Source organism: Symsagittifera roscoffensis, chromosome 3 (genome assembly GCF_963678635.1).
Source record: "Symsagittifera roscoffensis chromosome 3, txSymRosc1.1, whole genome shotgun sequence".
NCBI classification, from domain to species: domain Eukaryota; kingdom Metazoa; phylum Xenacoelomorpha; order Acoela; family Convolutidae; genus Symsagittifera; species Symsagittifera roscoffensis.
This window is the reverse complement of record NC_087064.1, coordinates 61,185,193-61,198,237: the sequence shown is the minus strand read 5'-3', so window position 1 is coordinate 61,198,237 and position 13,045 is coordinate 61,185,193. Positions and strand designations below refer to the sequence as shown.

The following is a 13,045-nucleotide window of genomic DNA, read 5'->3' as shown; positions in this document are numbered from 1 at the left end:
AGGGTGATCATTAGCAAACATAGTCTCTTAGTTAACATCATACAGCCCCGCTAGCTCAGTCGGTAGAGCATGAGACTCTTAATCCCAGGCTCATTGGTTCGAGCACCAAATTAGGCGAAAAGTTTTCATAATCTTCAAAAAAAAAAACAATATTTTTCAAATCCAAATGACGGACAGCTTCAGGGCAAATAAAAAATCTTTTCAATTTTTCTATACTTTATATAACAGAAAAAACATTTCAACCAAAAACTTCGGAAAAAGGATGATCATTAGCAAACACAGTCTCTTAGTTGACATCATACAGCCCTGCTAGCTCAGTCGTTAGAGCATGGAATTCTTCCTCCCAGGGTCGTGGGGTCGAGCCCCACGTTGGGCGAAAATTTTTTATGTTCAAAAAACAATTTTTTGCAAATCCAATTGACGGAGAGCTTAAAAGCAAATTAAAAACACCTTTTCAATTCTTCTATGTTTTATATAACAAAAAAAACAGTTCAATCGAAAATTTCGGAAAAAGGATGATCATTACCAAACACAGTCTCTTGGTTATCATCATACAGCCCGGCTAGCTCAACCGTTAGAGCATGGAATTGTTCCTCCCAGGGTCGTGGGTTCGAGCCCCACGGTGGGCGAAAAGTCTTTATGGTATTTGTTGCAGCGCAAATGTAAATGTGCGAGAGTATAAATGCATAAAACTGAACCAAAATATAAATGCATATAGGGACAGTAGCCGAGCGTATACATGGTGCGTCCCGGCGGTTTCGGCGCCGGTTCGAATCCCGCCTAGGTCATTTCCTTTCTAGAACTCGTATGTGCACCGAACTTGATGGGATGCTCCGTAACCAGGTTCGGTCCCCCCAAAACCCATTTTAACCGTCTTTTCGCTCTAATTTGGTTCAGCCTTGGTTAAGGCTGACCTTTAAAAAGAGCAATTTGTCTCAAGGACAAATACTGGCCATTTTTGCAGCTTGCTTTGAGTTATGCAGTTTATTGTGGCCGATGTTACCGATAACAATAAAAAAGTTTTGTTATGAAATCTCATTGTTACCGAGTTATTTTGCCGATAAAATGCTCGAATTAAATTGTTTGAAATTCGATATTTTTACAATCCGTGGAGATTGAGCGCACATTTTGGCGCCCCACAAGGGACCCGATTCTGTAGCACAAGGGACCTGATTCTGTAGCACAAGGGACCCGATTCTGTAGCACGAGGGACTCGAGTTTACCATTGCAACACAACAAGGGACCACTGTTTTTGGCGAACCCGAGTGTATCCTTCCGTCAGAGTACCAGTTGGCCGAAAGTCGTCAGAGTACCAGTTGGCCGAAAGTCGTCAGAGTACCAGTTGGCCGAAAGTCGTCAGAGTACCAGTTGGCCGAAAGTCGTCAGAGTACCAGTTGGCCGAAAGTCGTCAGAGTACCAGTTGGCCGAAAGTCGTCAGAGTACCAGTTGGCCGAAAGTCGTCAGAGTACCAGTTGGCCGAAAGTCGTCAGAGTACCAGTTGGCCGAAAGTCGTCAGAGTACCAGTTGGCCGAGTGGCCTAAGCTAACGCCGATTATATAGGCTGTTAAATCGAGATTCAATCAGTCCCAGCGAGGAGCTGAAAAAAGCAGAAAAGCGGACGCGACATATTTCTTATTTATCAAGAACTGACAAAGGAAATTCAGAGAGGCCTACCGAGAAATTCAGGTGTCGATTGAGTTGTCAAGCGCAAGCCAGCTACAGACGTTTTGTGGAAGTGATAGAAGCAATCATGGAACAATTTCTCTGCGTCTGGCCGATGGTTTGATAATCCGAAAACCGGTGACCGCCCAATCTCCAAAAAATCGTCAAAAAACTGTAAGACTCATCTAGTTTTTATAAACTTTTTTGTGCAATAAAATTACATACGGTGTCTTATTGTGTATCCCAACTCAAAGCAAGCTACAAGTGGTAATTTTCCCGATAACACAAATTTTTGGGTAATTGTGAGCGGATTGAAAATCCAAAAAATCGGATCATAGACAAGGGGTACTAGACTAGTTTTTTGGATTGGTTTACGACTCGAACCTGCTGACCAAAGTTTTCTGAAAAATTTTGGGAAAAAAGTAAAAAATCGCCAAAAATTCCTCAAAACGTCCCCATAATTCTGCGAAACTGTGCTGTAACATGACACCAACCTTATGGTAAGTGGTCTGGTAGCGAAATATCAGGCAAATTAAGTTGAGTTTTTTCATCCTCAGGTTTTTTCCGCGTGTGTTGTTGGAACTTAACCAATTTGCCTGATCCCCCACCCACATTGGTGAAACTGAAAGCCAGTACGCTTCAAGTAAATATAAGCCGTTTCAGCCCGTCCGATTATTGACTTCGTTGCGCGACACTAATGTTAAGTGGTCAGGTACGGTGATATTAAGTGAGTTAAGTTGAATTCTTTCATCCTCAGGTTTACTCCGTGTGCGTTGTTGGAGTTCAACCTACCTACTTAATTTCCCCACCCCATTGGTACTTTAGCGTAACGTAGCCGACGCATAGGTCTCTTGAGTGTATGGTATTCATTCTAGGAGCTAGTTCCTTGGATCACGCGCTCCGTATACTATCCGCACCGTCCCAAAAGCGCGTGAAAGAGACTTGTTTCACAAAGCCCAGTTTAAGCTTTAACTTTAACGCCAGGTAAAAGTTTGTGGATTTACTTGAGTGAAAATACAGTATGTTCTGAGAGTCGTTTATTTCTGAAATTATTAAGCATGGAAGTTAAGTTTCAGAAGAAAATTAAGAAGTTGTTTGAGAAACGTAGCACTCTCGAAAACGAACTTTATAAATGCCACGAGATAATTTTAGAATACATAGAGAGTCAGAGTCGTTGCTCAAAAATTGATACTTATATTGAAAAATGTAGGAACTATATAGAGCAAGCGGTCGAGATAAATACTGAGTTGATTGATATGGCTGCAAAAAGTGCCAATCCCGACGAATTGATACCGGCACAGGATATGTGGCTTCATAAGTTGACTCAAAGCAACGATAAAGTTTTGCAGGAAGCTATCACATATAAAACAAGTTTTGAGACAGTAACAGAGCCGGACAAAATTGATAGCAGCTCAAAAGTTTCTCATCATTCTGAAAAAAGTGAAAAACCCCGGTCGCATAAAACAGATACCCGCTCTAAGTTGTCGCATCGAAGCAGCCGACATCAGCAATCGGGCTCTCAGAAATCTAGTTATACCGCCGCTCCGTCGAAAACACTTTCTGAGAAAAAGCGCGTTTTAATGATTTTAAAGAAACAACAAGAGGAACTTGAGAGGCAGGCAAAGGTATCATTAAGACTGAAAGAACAACAAAGTCGTTTAGAGTTGGAAGAATTGGCTGAAGAACACAGGAAAAAACTGGCAGAAATTGAGTTGAAAGGGCTTGAGTTAGAAGATGAGTTGTCGGAAATCAGTGAGAATGCTGAGGAAAGTGGTTTAACTCGAATCTCTCCACAACTATCAATAGACGAAAAGGATCGTACGCGTCACTGGGTCGAATCTGTCGACCACAATCAGCCTGATGCTGTTGTAGTTCCCAATCAAGAGCAGCACGTTCGTTCAACAGCTCCTGAGGCAACTTATCCTGCATCAACAAATTACTTGGTCTCATCAAGTTTTACAGGCGTGAATAACCGCCCCGCAGCTTCTAGTGATCCGGGATTGTATTACAGTAACCACATTCACGGACAACATCATAATTTGTCGAATTTGGTCCGATCGCAGGTTTCCGTTAACAATCCAGTAGGGTTACAGCAGGTCATTCAACCTGTTTCTAATAATTTGCCTCAGCAAACTTTTTTGTCCACTCATCCGGTGCTAGGCAATCCAAACACAGGTTCAGTAGTCCCGGTAACTTCTGAAAACTATTTTGCTCCGCCATCATCTGCAGAAGTTCCTTCTGGTGTAACACCGTTTGTTCCTGCATCAACAGCAGTTAATCATGTTTCTTTAAGTCATCACACTGCAGGATCAGTAGTAGCTGGCTACCAAGCACCTGTAGCCCCATCACAACAACATATGGGTGTTCCCGTTAGTAGTTATAACTTTTCAAGTGACCACTACAATCCTTATAGTAATTTGTGGAGACCAGCTGTTGCTACCCCTTTAATGTCAACTCAACAGCACTACGTTCCTTCGACAACTGTTTTTTCCGCAGTAACTCCGATTGTTCCTACGAATAATTTTGTTCCTATTACAAGTGGAGGGACTGTGTTCTTTGCGCAGCCTGAAAACTTTTCACATGCTAATCAACCGTTCGTTCCTGATTGTCACAGTCTTTTAGTTAACATCATACAGCCCGGCTAGCTCAGTCCGTAGAGCATGAGACTCTTAATCCCAGGGTCATGGGTTCGAGCACCAAATTGGGCAAAAACTTTTCATAATCTTCAAAAAAACAATATTTTTCAAATCCAAATGACGGACAGCTTCAGGGCAAATAAAAAATCTTTTCAATTTTTCTATATTTTATATAACAGAAAAAACATTTCAACCAAAAACTTCGGAAAAAAGATGATCATTAGCAAACACAGTCTCTTAGTTAACATCATACAGCCCGGCTAACTCAGTCGTTAGAGCATGGAATTCTTCCTCCCAGGGTCGTGGGTTCGAGCCCCACGTTGGGCGAAAAGTCTTTAAGGTATTCAAAAAACAATCTTTTGCGAATCCGTTTGACGGAGTGCTTAAACGCAATTGAAAAAAAATCTTATCAATTCCTCTATATTTTATTCAACAGAAAAAACAATTCAACAAAAATTTCGGAAAAAGGGTGATCATTAGCAAACACAGTCTCTTAGTTGACATCATACAGCCCGGCTAGCTCAGTCGGTAGAGCATGAGACTCTTAATCCCAGGGTCATGGGTTCGAGCACCAAATTGGGCAAGAAGTTTTCATAATCTTCTATAAAAAAAAATATTTTTCAAATCCAAATGACGGACAGCTTCAGGGCAAATAAAAAATATTTTCAATTTTTCTATATTTTATATAACAGAAAAAACATTTCAACTAAAAACTTCGGAAAAAGGATGATCATTAGCAAACATAGTCTGTTAGTTATCATCATACAGCCCGGCTAGCTCAGTCGGTAGAGCATGGGACTCTTAATCCAAGGGTCGTGTAATTGGATTTTCCTCTGCAATTTCTGGACTTGTTGCCGTATTCAAGTCTCTGTCTTTTAACGACGACCTGAAAAGTGTTAACTTACTGAATCAGGCTGTGAGTAAGCTTCCCCCGAACCTTAAGGAGGCATGGTCGATGCAAACCGTAAGACGCCAATGGCATAGACCAACTCTGCTAGATTTCAATGAATGGCTCAAAGAAAAAGCGGAGGGTCATGAGAGGCTGAAAACGATCAATTCTAAGGGTAAGTCTGAAGAACCAGTTAAACAAAAAGTAGTTACAAAAGTGCTTGCAGGTAACACTAAGGTAAGTTCTAAGGATGAGAAAAGTAGAGAAAAGACAAGGTTTCCTCCATGCTCGCTATGCAAAGGGCAGCATGCACTCTGGAACTGTTCCGTGTTCAAAGAGAAAAACGCAACACAAAGGGCTAAATATGTAGCAGAAGAAAAGCTCTGTTTTTCTTGTTTACAAGGCAACCATACCTTCCGAAAGTGCCAAAAGGCAAGAAAATGCCCAAAACAGGACTGTGAGAGCACTCACAATGTGCTTCTTCATGGAGCCGAGAAAGTTTTCCCGCCCAAAGAGGCCGACCGATCACCATCGACTCAAACTAATACAAACACTACTTCTGCAAATAACGCAGCTTGTGTTAAACCTTGTGAGGGAACTGCAAAAGGTATTCTTCCCGTTGCGTTGGTAGATGTGTCCTCTGGTTCGGAAAATTCGAATGCACTAGCACTTTGTGACACCGGTTCCACTCATTCTTGGGTTTCCGCGGCACTCGTTGAACGTCTGAAATTAGTTGGCACGCCCGTAAATGTTACGACCGATGGTTTTAACTCAGCCAAGGTATCTAAAACTCAACGAGTTCACTTGAAAGTTTCCGCAAAGCCCAATGAAAGTGAATTTTCGTTTTCGTTTGTCGCTTTCGTTAAGCACAACATGTATATAGGACCCGATGTTATAAACGTTTCCGAATTGCAGGTCAATTACCCGCAACTAGCCCCGTTAAAGACGACTGCGTATAATTACAAAGAGATTGAGATAGTTATAGGACAGGACTTCTATCATGCGATAAGACCCCTCGAACATGTCTTCGGAGATGAACTTGACTCACCGTGCGCCGTCCGACTTCCGATAGGTTGGGTCATTAGTGGTCCGTCTCCTGATCGTTCGTCCTTAAATTCTTCTTCTTTAACTGCGTTACGGACGATACTTCTCTGACCGACCAAATCAAAACTTGCTATGAGTTAGAGTCGTATGGTGCGTTCAAGCAAGTAGATGCCCGTTCCGCCGCAGACAAGCGTGCTTTGTCGATCCTAAAAACTGAAACCGTTCACGATGGTGAGCGTTACACTGTACCGATGCTGTGGAGTGATAATGATGTTAGCTTGCCTAACAATTATTATTCTTCATTAGCCCAATTAAAGTCGTTAGAGAAAAAATTAGATAAAGATCCGTTACTTCGCGAGAAGTATACCGAAACAATCAGAGAAGATATAAGTAAAGGATATGTCATAACCGTCAACCCGCACGATCCCAGCTCACGAGCCGAACGTGAGTGGTATCTTCCACACCATCCGGTTTTGAACCCGAACAAACCCGGCAAGGTGCGCCGTGTGCTCAATGGAGCATCCAAATTTCATGGCACTTCCTTAAATAGATCTCTCTTGGTTGGCCCGGATCTCCTTCAAAATCTTATTTTTGTACTGTTGAGGTTCCGTCAACACAAGTACGCCGTCTCAGCGGACATAGAAGGTATGTTCTTACAAGTTGGAGTACTTGCGCGAGATCAACCGTCTCTCCGTTTTTTGTGGCGGGAGGACCCCACTTCAAGTGTGATGGTTCACCAATACACCCGTCATATTTTTGGCGCTCGTGATTCGCCAACTTGTGCGGATTTCGCGCTACAAAAAACTGCTTCTGATAATCAAGCTGAATACCCCGAAGCCGCTTCAACCGTTGTCCAGAAGTTTTACATAGACGACTATCTTGACTCGTTCGAAAATACCGCTGACGCTCTTAGCCTAAGTAAAGACTTAGTCGCAATGCTCAAATTAGGTGGGTTTAACCTGACAAAGTTTGTTAGCAATGTACCCGAAGTTACAACCGCTCTTAATCCGGACAACCGTGAGTCCAACCCGTCAGTTAAGGATATTTGTAAGAGTCCAGACCAATCGTCGCATGTTCTTGGTCTCAGGTGGGATCATGTAAAAGATACCCTAGTAGTAAGTAGAGGTGTTGATCGACCACTAGATAAAGCAATTACTCAACGCACCGTGTTGAGTTTTGTTTCCTCAGTTTTTGATCCAATAGGACTGGTAGCTCCATATACTGTGAAAGCGCGCCTTTTACTAAAAGACATATGGAGAATCAGTGGTCAAAAGTGGGATGATGATCTCCCAGAGGAAATTAAACAACAATTTCTAGATTGGCACTCAGGACTTCCACTATTAGGTACTCTGACGATACCTCGTAGCTACTTTACCGAACCGTTCGACCGCTTTGAACTTCACACGTTCGGTGATAGTTCGCAGGACGTTTTTTGCGCCGTATCGTTTCTCCGAGCCCGACTTGCTAAATCGCAAAAGACCGAGTTAGCTTTTGTATTTGGGAAAGCCCGTGTAGCGCCTATGAAGATGCTCTCCATTCCCAAGTTAGAGCTTCAGGCTGCTCTGCTTGCGACTCGACTCAAAGAAGAGATTTTGAAAGCGCTTACTTTCAAAGTAAGCAATGTATTCATGTGGACTGATTCTACCACCGTTCTCCAGTGGCTTAACTCGTGCAACAAACTTCCTGTGGTTGTTGGAAACCGCACTGGTGAAATCTTGGAGTCCACCACCATTGATCAATGGAATCATGTACTCAGTGGTGATAACCCAGCTGATACCGGCACACGAGGGATTTCTTCGGAAGCCCTCAAGGATAGCAGCTGGGTTAGAGGCCCTAGTATATTGAGGACATGTGATTGGCCATTCAAGCCGAACACTGATGTCATCAAAAAGATCCAATTAAAAGGCCCACTCTGTGACATTGATACATGCCTTGAGACTGCATCTACGTTTGTTGTTGATGCTTCATCTGAGAAAGCGCCGTCGAGCCGTCTGTTTAAAAATTGGGATAAATTCAGCTCAATTGTAAAGTACAAACGTGTTTTAGCGTTTATGCTTCGTGTGCTACCATCGCATAAACACTTCCGTACAAAAACGCTTGAAATAACCGACCCGTCCGAGTTAGATATTGCCGAGCAGAAGCTCATTTATCTCGCTCAGTCCGAATCATTTCCTGCCGAAGTGAAAATACTTCAGTCCGATAAACTGATAACAAAGAAAAGTCGGATTGCTAAATATTCTCCGTTCATCGGCCCAGCTGGCATCCTGCGTTCAACTGGACGTATCAGCTGTCTTGTTGATACCGACTTTGATAGCAAACATCCAATAATACTGGATGGTCGACACCGAGTTGCTCATATGTTGATTAGGCATATGCACTTTCAACATGCACATCAGGGGTTGGATTACATGCGTGCTGTAGTTCAGTTGAAATACATTGTTCTGAAGTTGCGCTGGTTAATTGGGAACATCGAAAATACTTGCATAACATGCCGTAAGCGCAAAGCAAAAACAGTTGTGCCCATTATGTCTGACCTACCGATTGAAAGACTGGGTTACAAGCAGCCTCCCTTCTCCAACACAGGTGTTGATTACTTTGGCCCGTTTCAAGTGCCAATACGCCGAAGTACCGAAAAGAGATGGGGTTTCCTATTTACCTGCCTCACGACTCGAGCAGTTCACATCGAGTTGGTTCCATCTCTCGATACTAGTTCCTGCGTCATGGGCGTAGAGCGATTTATTGCAAGGCGAGGTACCCCCAAAACCATTCTTTCTGACAATGGCACGAATTTTGTTGGTGCTCAAAAGGAGCTCCTATCCTGTGTCCAAAATTGGAACAAAGTCGCCCCGGCCGTTTTCGTCCACAAAGGCATTAAGTGGAAGTTTAACCCGCCCAGTGCCCCTCATCACGGTGGCGCCTGGGAGCGGCTAGTGAGAAGTGTTAAGCGAGTGTTGTACGACATATTAGGCAACAGGAGATTAACTGAGGAAGTTCTAGGAACAACGCTCTGCCTAGTTGAACAATTACTTAACGCAAGACCGATCACTCCGGTCAGTTCCGATCCGCACGACCTAGAGGCACTCACCCCGAATCACTTCATTCTCGGTCACAGCGCAGCTAGCTTCCCGTCGTTAAGTTTCGAAGATAACTTTGATAATAAAAAGCGTTACGCCAGAGCACAATCGTACGCTAACGCAGTTTGGTCACGCTGGCTGCGTGAATATGTACCATCTCTCAACAAGAGAGCAAAGTGGCATAATGATTCGGATGTCACACTGAAAACCGGCGACTTGGTTTGGGTAGTCGAACCCGACAGCCCACGTGGGCATTACCCACTCGCCCGTATTGCTAAACTACACTACGGCAAAGACGGATGCGCCCGATCCGCCGATATCAAAACTGTTACGAGCGAGCTGATACGACCGACCGTAAAACTCGCACCTGTTCTTCCGTCTTTAGGGGCGGAGGATGTTGCAGCGCAAATGTAAATGTGCGAGAGTATAAATGCATAAAACTGAACCAAAATATAAATGCATATAGGGACAGTAGCCGAGCGTATACATGGTGCATCCCGGCGGTTTCGGCGCCGGTTCGAATCCCGCCTAGGTCATTTCCTTTCTAGAACTCGAATGTGCACCGAACTTGATGGGATGCTCCGTAACCAGGTTCGGTCCCCCCAAAACCCATTTTAACCGTCTTTTCGCTCTAATTTGGTTCAGCCTTGATTAAGGCTGACCTTTAAAAAGAGCAATTTGTCTCAAGGACAAATACTGGCCATTTTTGCAGCTTGCTTTGAGTTATGCAGTTTATTGTGGCCGATGTTACCGATAACAATAAAAAAGTTTTGTTATGAAATCTCATTGTTACCGAGTTATTTTGCCGATAAAATGCTCGAATTAAATTGTTTGAAATTCGATATTTTTACAATCCGTGGAGATTGAGCGCACAGTATTCAAAAAACAATCTTTTGCGAATCCATTTGACGGAGTGCTTAAACGCAATTGAAAAAAAACCTTATCAATTCCTCTATATTTTTTTCAACAGAAAAAACAATTCAACAAAAATTTCGGAAAAAGGGTGATCATTAGCAAACACAGTCTCTTAGTTAACAGCAGACAGCCCGGCTAGCTCAGTCGGTAGAGCATGGGACTCTTAATCCCAGGGTCGTGGGTTCGAGCCCCACGTTGGGCGAAAAGTTTTTATGGTATTCAAAAAACAATCTTTTGCGAATCCATTTCACGGAGTGCTTAAACGCAATCGAAAAAAAAACCTTATCAATTCCTCTATATTTTATTCAACAGAAAAAACAATTCAACAAAAATTTCGGAAAAAGGGTGATCATTAGCAAACACAGTCTCTTAGTTGACATCATACAGCCCGGCTAGCTCAGTCGGTAGAGCATGAGACTCTTAATCCCAGGGTCATCGGTCCGAGCACCAAATTGGGCGAAAAGTTTTCATAATCTTCAAAAAAAAACAATATTTTTCAAATCCAAATGACGGACAGCTTCAGGGCAAATAAAAAATCTTTTCAATTTTTCTATATTTTATATAACAGAAAAAACATTTCAACCAAAAACTTCGAAAAAAGGATGATCATTAGCAAACACAGTCTCTTAGTGAACATCATACAGCCCGACTAGCTCAGTCGTTAGAGCATGGAATTCTTCCTCCCAGGGTCGTGGGTTCGAGCCCCACTTTGGGCGAAAATTTTTTATGTTCAAAAAACAATATTTTGCAAATCCAATTGACGGAGAGCTTAAAAGCAAATTTAAAAAAAACCTTTTCAATTCTTCTATATTTTGTATAACAAAAAAAAAACAGTTCAACCGAAAAGTTCGGAAAAAGAATGATCATTACCAAACACAGTCTCTTAGTTATCATCATACAGCCCGGCTAACTCAGTCGTTAGAGCATGGAATTCTTCCTCCCAGGGTCGTGGGTTCGAGCCCCACGTTGGTCGAAATTTTTTTATAATGTTCAAAAAACAATATTTTTCAAATCCAAACGACGGACAGCTTCAGGGCAAATAAAAAATCTTTTCAATTTTTCTATATTTTATATAACAGAAAAAACAATTCAACCAAAAACTTCGGAAAAAAGATGATCATTAGCAAACACAGTCTCTTAGTTATCATCATACAGCCCGGCTAGCTCAGTCGGTAGAGCATGGGACTCTTAATCCCAGGGTCGTGGGTTCGTGCCCCACGTTGGGCGAACATTTTTTATGTTCAAAAAACAATATTTTGCAAATCCAATTGACGGAGAGCTTAAAAGCAAATTATAAAAACCTTTTCAATTCTTCTATATTTTATATAACAAAAAACAGTTCAACCGAAACTTTCGGAAAAAGGATGATCATTACCAAACGCAGTCTCTTGGTTATCATCGTACAGCCCGGCTAACTCAGTCGTTAGAGCATGGAATTCTTCCTCCCAGGGTCGTGGGTTGGAGCCCCACGTTGGGCGAAAATTTTTTATTATGTTCAAAAAACAATATTTTTCAAATCCAAACGACGGACAGCTTCAGGGCAAATAAAAAATCTTTTCAATTTTTCTATATTTTATATAACAGAAAAAACAATTCAACCAAAAACTTCGGAAAAAAGATGATCATTAGCAAACACAGTCTCTTAGTTATCATCATGCAGCCCGGCTAGCTCAGTCGGTAGAGCATGGGACTCTTAATCCCAGGGTCGTGGGTTCGTGCCCCACGTTGGGCGAACATTTTTTATGTTCAAAAAACAATATTTTGCAAATCCAATTGACGGAGAGCTTAAAAGCAAATTATAAAAACCTTTTCAATTCTTCTATATTTTATATAACAAAAAACAGTTCAACCGAAACTTTCGGAAAAAGGATGATCATTACCAAACGCAGTCTCTTGGTTATCATCGTACAGCCCGGCTAACTCAGTCGTTAGAGCATGGAATTCTTCCTCCCAGGGTCGTGGGTTGGAGCCCCACGTTAAGCGAAAATTTTTTATTATGTTCAAAAAACAATATTTTTCAAATCCAAACGACGGACAGCTTCAGGGCAAATAAAAAAATCTTTTCAATTTTTCTATATTTTATATAACAGAAAAAACAATTCAACCAAAAACTTCGGAAAAAAGATGATCATTAGCAAACACAGTCTCTTAGTAACCATCATACAGCCCGGCTAGCTCAGTCGGTAGAGCATGGGACTCTTAATCCCAGGGTCGTGGGTTCGAGCCCCACGTTGGGCGAAAAGTTTTTATGGTACTTAAAAAACAATCTTTTGCGAATCCATTTGACGGAGTGCTTAAACGCAATTGAAAAAAAACCTTATCAATTCCTCTATATTTTATTCAACAGTAAAAACAATTCAACAAAAATTTCGGAAAAAGGGTGATCATTAGCAAACACAGTCTCTTAGTTAACATCATACAGCCCCGCTAGCTCAGTCGGTAGAGCATGAGACTCTTAATCCCAGGGTCATGGGTTCGAGCACCAAATTGGGCGAAAAAGTTTTCATAATATTCAAAAAAAAAACAATATTTTTCAAAACCAAATGACGGACAGCTTCAGGGCAAATAAAAAATCTTTTCAATTTTTCTATATTTTATATAACAGAAAAAACAATTCAACCAAAAACTTCGGAAAAAAGATGATCATTAGCAAACACAGTCTCTTAGTTATCATCATACAGCCCGGCTAGCTCAGTCGGTAGAGCATGGGACTCTTAATCCCAGGGTCGTGGGTTCGAGCCCCACGTTGGGCGAAAAGTTTTTATGGTATTCAAAAAACAATCTTTTGCGAATCCATTTCACGGAGTGCTTAAACGCAATCGAAA

General features: G+C 41.9%; 6 non-coding genes across 6 annotated transcripts; all 6 read left to right on the top strand.

Moving 5' to 3' along the window:
* The first annotated feature begins 4,808 nt into the window (after positions 1 to 4,808).
* Trnak-cuu (transfer RNA lysine (anticodon CUU)) lies at positions 4,809 to 4,881 on the top strand. Its single transcript has one exon. It is a non-coding gene; the product is annotated as a tRNA-Lys (tRNA).
* Positions 4,882 to 10,349: 5,468 nt separating this feature from the next.
* On the top strand, positions 10,350 to 10,422 carry Trnak-cuu (transfer RNA lysine (anticodon CUU)). Its single transcript has one exon. It is a non-coding gene; the product is annotated as a tRNA-Lys (tRNA).
* Positions 10,423 to 11,374: 952 nt separating this feature from the next.
* On the top strand, positions 11,375 to 11,447 carry Trnak-cuu (transfer RNA lysine (anticodon CUU)). The gene has a single exon. It is a non-coding gene; the product is annotated as a tRNA-Lys (tRNA).
* A 432-nt stretch (positions 11,448 to 11,879) lies between these two features.
* On the top strand, positions 11,880 to 11,952 carry Trnak-cuu (transfer RNA lysine (anticodon CUU)). Its single transcript has one exon. It is a non-coding gene; the product is annotated as a tRNA-Lys (tRNA).
* Positions 11,953 to 12,385: 433 nt separating this feature from the next.
* Trnak-cuu (transfer RNA lysine (anticodon CUU)) lies at positions 12,386 to 12,458 on the top strand. Its single transcript has one exon. It is a non-coding gene; the product is annotated as a tRNA-Lys (tRNA).
* Positions 12,459 to 12,900: 442 nt separating this feature from the next.
* On the top strand, positions 12,901 to 12,973 carry Trnak-cuu (transfer RNA lysine (anticodon CUU)). Its single transcript has one exon. It is a non-coding gene; the product is annotated as a tRNA-Lys (tRNA).
* The last annotated feature ends 72 nt before the right edge of the window (positions 12,974 to 13,045 follow it).